A 6,000-nucleotide genomic window follows, 5' to 3' on the forward strand; every position below is an offset into this window, starting at 1 on the left:
TCAGAATGGATGACTGCCACAATGTCACTTTTAAAGAAGAGATGGTGGATGTTAAAATGAGAAATAAATGAAAGGATTCATAAGAGCTTTACAAAGGTGAAAGTCAAGACTTCCTTCTCTCTCTTATAACAACGTAGGTTTTTCTTATTACCTAAATTTAGCACATATAAAAACTGTAAATTCAGTATACAGGTTTGAATGCCTCAATCTAAATTTTATAGCTCCAATCTTCAACATGGTCAGAATACTTTTTGTTCATTGATATCTTAATTTTTCTTTTTCCATTTAATTTCACATAAGTCCACCACTGTGATTACTGAAAAAAAATTTGTTTTCAGAAATATCTAGTTGAACTTTTATTAAAATTTTAACAAAAGGAGATCTCTTCACCTACTAGTTTACAAAGTCTCAGTATTTATAAGGTCAGCGTTAAGAGTTATAGCCTACATTTTTAAAAAATGTTTTTATCCTATAGGTTCTTAGAGCATTATTTGATTAATAGTTCATCTTTCTCTTCTGTTTTATGTTCTTCCTGTCAATTAATCAGCATGCTGTCATATCTGAATTTATTTTAGAGTTCTTGAAAAGTAATGATTTGGTGTTATAGCTTATATTGCCCAGAAAGTTGCTCATTAATAAAGCACAGTGTGTAATAATTAGTTGCACAGTAGTAAATCAATTTCAATGTGTTGGTGGAGGAGACTATAATTTCCAAATATGTTTATGAAAAGTTTAACTCCTCAGCCTTAGTAGTCCTTTTTCAAATGATGTAGCCACCCTTTCCTTTTGAATCACCTGGGTCTCTTTCTAGCCTTCTGATTGCCTTTTTCTTCACTGTTTAAAATTTATCAATGAGCTCAGAGAAGAATTTAGCAAGTTCATTGCTGTCCTTTGTGAGTTTACAAGGGGAAAGAGAATTCTATACAGGTCTAGTGTGTAGGGCGATGCCAGCCACATCTTATTGACCATTTTGCCCTTAGATATCCACTCAAATTTTTAGGCCTTTCTCTCTGGATTCCCATATGGATGTCTGGATGGAGAAAATAATTCAGTTTAGAAGTAGCAGGGGAATAAAAGAGGGCTTTCCCTTCCATTTTCTATCATGAAAATGAGAATACAACTGCATTTTCCCTCAAAACTAATTTGAAATTCTGGATGTTTGCTTTGGGCAGTTAGAAAACCATATCCTTAATTGTTATCAGTTTTCAATTTTGGTTCCTTGCCATTAGAAAACATTACCCTGGCTTTGGTGATGGTTGGCCGTGGATCCAAGATGCCTTGCATCTTTCTCAGTGCAGGCACAACAGAGAGATTGCAGGTGACCACGGCTGACATGGGATTCCCTGAAAGTGAACCAAATGGTCATTAATAGTACACACATTAAAAACTTGCCAAAAATTTTATCTGTCTATACTTTTAGGTATCAGAGAGTGTTAGAAGTGACTATTAGTTTTCCTCTTCTGAAGCACCTTGAATCTAAAAGAATGCCAGAATATAACTATGCCAATCAAATGCCACAAAGGGTGTAAACATTTGGGTACATCAGTGAAGTGCAGAGAATTCTGATGCCCCAACATTATTTAACACCATTATAACAGAAATATAAATTTATTTCTGCTTTCCTGAGAGCCATACATTGAATGCAATTACTAATCTTGATAAGTTTTAAAGCAGTTTAAAGTTTATGTATCTACTTGCTAATTTTCAAATGTTTAAAATTTACTATGATAATATATGTTCAGTACAAAAATTACAAAATACAGATAATCAGAAATTTATCCGTAATCCCTCATACCAAGAAATTTCTTTAAAATTTAAAAATAAAACCAAATGATTGAGAGCTGAAGGACTTGGAGACAAAAATAAAGTTCTTTAAAAAGAATTTGAGGAATCCAAATGTAAGTCTCCAAAAAGAAATCTGGGTGTGTCATGCACTTCAAAGAGAGAAAGGGTGGGCTGTGAATTAAAGAATGGGCTGGGAATAACAGATTTGGTTTTTGGATAGCATCATTAACTAACCAAGCTGTTAGACACTGTATAAATTCCAAACCTCAGTCTAACTTTACTCATTCACAGAATGAAGGGCTGGACTACACAAATCTCAAGATCCCTTGTGCATCTTAAAACTCTAATTTTATTAATAATTTTATATAGTTGTACAGGAGTATGTATATATATATTGGAAGTGGATAATGGGCTATTAGATTTAGCCTTACCTTGGCTAGTGATGTTAATTGTACCTTCAAAGTAAAAGGCAATGCTCAGTTTAGCCTATTGTTAGCTTTAACCACATCTTCAATATTAAAAAGATAGACAAGTATCTTTTTATTTTTAGTTGCAAAAAGTGATGAGTGACACTAATTGTTTCAATGAAAAATGAATTGATCAACAGAACAGCAGGCTCTTGGTGGAAATCAACTGCTTTTCCTGTTCCTCAAAATAGAAGCAGATAGTGTGATTGTGAAAACCTTGTGTCTGATGCTCCTTTTATTTACCTTATCAACAGATGAATAAAATATATGGAATAAAAGTAAATAGGGGGAACAAATGTTAAAATAAATTTGGATTGAAATGCTAGTAATCAATGAAAGGGGGGGGGAGGGGTATGGTATGTATGAATTTTTTTCTGTTGTCTTTTTATTTCTTTTTCTGAATTGATGCAAACATTCTAAGAAATGATCATGACAATGAATATGCAACTATGTGATATTGTGAATTACTGATTATATACATAGAATGGAATGATCATAAGTTAAAAATGTTTGCATTTGTTTGTTATATATTTTTTTAATTAAAAATTAATAAATAAAAATTTAAAAAATATATAAGCAGATACAAAATTTTCTGGAAAAGCCAAAAAAAAAAGTCATTGATCCACTGTTCAACAGTGATTACAGAATTTCTGTAATAAAACTGCTTTAGAAAGTTATTCTATGAAAAAGTAAAATGCTCTGAATAAGAAAAAAGCTAGAAGGATAGACACCAAAAGGTTGCAAATAGTGGTTATTTTGGGGTAGGATGGGATAAAGGATATTGTTTCTTTTTGCTTATTTGTATTTTTTAAATGTTTTGTGCTGAGCATGTATTGGCATGGTAATTTTAAAAAGTAAAAAAAAAAAAAAAATAGCAAGTATATACACAAATTGCTTCAAAAAATACCAAGATTAGAAATGGCTTTCAATTCATGGTCCTTAGGAAAACAGGGGAAAAAGTCTGATTTTGAAAATCCTTGTAAACCGAACCCCTTTGCTTTTTCTACAATTTGAACATGTGAGTTGTTGTTGCCCTCTTTTGGTTTATTTGAGTGAAGCAGAGAAAATTTTAAATTACAGTAGGTTATTTAACTGTTATTTCTTTGGCAGATAAGCAACACTTCATTAGTAGTGGCAAAATAGGGTCCCACTATAAAATTCTTTGTTATATTATCAACTGATGGCCTGTAGGACCAAGCTATATTCTGAGAAAAAGTAAACAGTTTCTTCTAGGCAAACAAAGCTAGGAAGGAAGGTCATATTTATGTAATAGTTGTCAGAATATCCAAGAAAATATTAAAGACCCCAGGGGGTCTTTATTGTTGATACATTTTGAAGATAACTTTACCTTACATGTCCTAGCTCTCACTATTTTCCTCATGATAGAAATATAATTTCTTTTATGCTTACAGTTAGGGGTTTCAAAAATGTTTTCATTTCTAAATTCTTCTGTCTTCTTCTTCCCTTTCTTTATATCTCTATTTTTAAGATTTGTTATTTAATATAAAGCAAATAAACATGCCAAAGTCAACCAGATTTGTGACTCTAAAAGTAATAACTAGGTTATTTTTTGAAGGAATCTGTGATAAAAAACAGGGAATGGGAAATTGCTACAGACTAGAGGGTAATTTTAAAAAGTAAAATAAATTAAAGTAAATCCATGAAACATTTATCAGGATTAGTAATGGCTTTAAATGTATGGCCTTCAGGAAAGCAGAAATAAAATTGTGAATTTGAAAATCCTTATAAACAAAACCACTTTGCTTTTTCTTCTATAATCTAGACATCTGATTTGCTTCTCACATGGGAAGGGGGGCAGTTGTGAGGGCAGGGGGAATAAGATGGGGCAATGGTGATACCACATTGATGCTGAATGGGATTTAACTGAGAGCATCAGCACTAGTAGCCCCTTCCCTCCCCACCTCCTGCCTTCCCCCCACTCCCAGCCCAGATATGGCAAGGACCAAGACCAGCTTCATATTTTTCACTCTAATATTTGCTTGGGTGATTCGAGGCCCTTTGAACTCCTAAGCACACTATTTCTTGTTGTGGGGGTTGACTGGACTGCTAACTTCAACCGCTTTCCTGTAAGGAAAAGGCAGATGCCCCTGAAAGATAGAGTGATAGCTAACATTTGATTATCATCATAGGGTTTGGAAAGCACTTTGAAAGATACTATCCAATTTGACTTTCACACCAACCCTATGAAGGAGATATTAATGATCTCCATTTCATAGAGGAAGAAATAGGCTCAGTGAGGGTAAGTGATTTATTCAAGGTTATTCAATTAATAATAGCTGGGACTTGATGTCTTTCAGATTCCAAATCGAGGGCTCTAATAGGGTCATTTGGGAAGTCCAAAAAGATTTGGTCATTTCTCCAGAAAAAGCAAAATAAATTATTTCAATTATTCTTACCTGGTAGTGCAAAGATTATTTTTCTTATACCATCAATATCCAAAGTTGCAAATGTTGTTGGCAGGCTAGAGATAAAAAGAGGTACTGTAAGTGATTGTTAAGTAATATGATGAGTAAATTGAACACTCCAGTTTCCTTGTTCAGTGACTATCCATACAGATTATTTATCATATAAAATCACATGAAAACAATTTTCTGTTGACTCTCCTGTAAACTTTGTTAACTTGAAGTGTTTCAAGATCATTTAAATTGTTTTTAGCATCTTCTGCTTTCAAGTAACCAAACTTCCCAGTTTCCTGTAGCTTTTTTTTCTGTCAGTGCCATAGAAATGTACTCCAAATCATGGCATTTTCCCACCCTTATCATTAACAATGTCTATATTATTTTTTGTCGGAAATTTACAACAATCATCTTTATTTTCAGAAGACTGCTTACTATATAATACAGCCCAATCAGATAACTGCATACTCAAAATGAGTATGTTTCAATATTTAAAAACTACTCTTGAGTTAATACTATAAGACTCTTAGAGAGAAATATCTTCAGGACCTTGTAGTAGTTAATGGACTTTTGGATTTTACATCAAAAGCACAAGGAACAAAAGAAAAAAACAGATAAAATAGATTTTATCAGAATTTAAAACTTTTGTGCCTCAAAGGATGTTATAAAGAAAGTGAAAGACAACCTACAGAATGGGAGAAAATATTTGGAAAGCATATATCTGATAAGCATTTAATATACAGACAATAGAAAGAATTTCTACAACTCAACAACAAATAACAGCCACATGAAAAATGGGCAAAGGACTTGAATAGATATTTTGCCAAAGAAGATATATAAACCTGCACATGATGCTAAACATCACTAGCTATTAGAAAGACGCAAATTAAAACTACAGTGAGATACCACTTAATAAGTACTAGGATGGTTATCATTCAAAAAATTGAAAATAACAAGTGTTGGTGAGATGCTGAGAAACAGTAACCTACATACATGTTGGCAGGAATGCAAAATGGTACAGCTACTGTAGAAAACAGTTTTGCAGTTCCTTAAAACATTTGGTATAGAATTACCATAGAACCCAGCAATTGTACTCCTAGGTATATACCCAACAGAATTGAAAGCAGGAACTTGGGGAGAAACTAGTACACCAATGGTCACTGCAGCATTATTTACAATAGCCAAAAGGTGGAAGCCCCAAAATTGTCCATAAACAGAAGGATGGATAAACAAACTGTGGTGTATATATATATACACACACATATATATACATATATATATACACACACATACACACAGAGGGATTAATTTAGCCATGAAAAGAAGTGAAG

Source organism: Tamandua tetradactyla, chromosome 12 (genome assembly GCF_023851605.1).
Source record: "Tamandua tetradactyla isolate mTamTet1 chromosome 12, mTamTet1.pri, whole genome shotgun sequence".
In the NCBI taxonomy this organism is placed as follows: domain Eukaryota; kingdom Metazoa; phylum Chordata; class Mammalia; order Pilosa; family Myrmecophagidae; genus Tamandua; species Tamandua tetradactyla.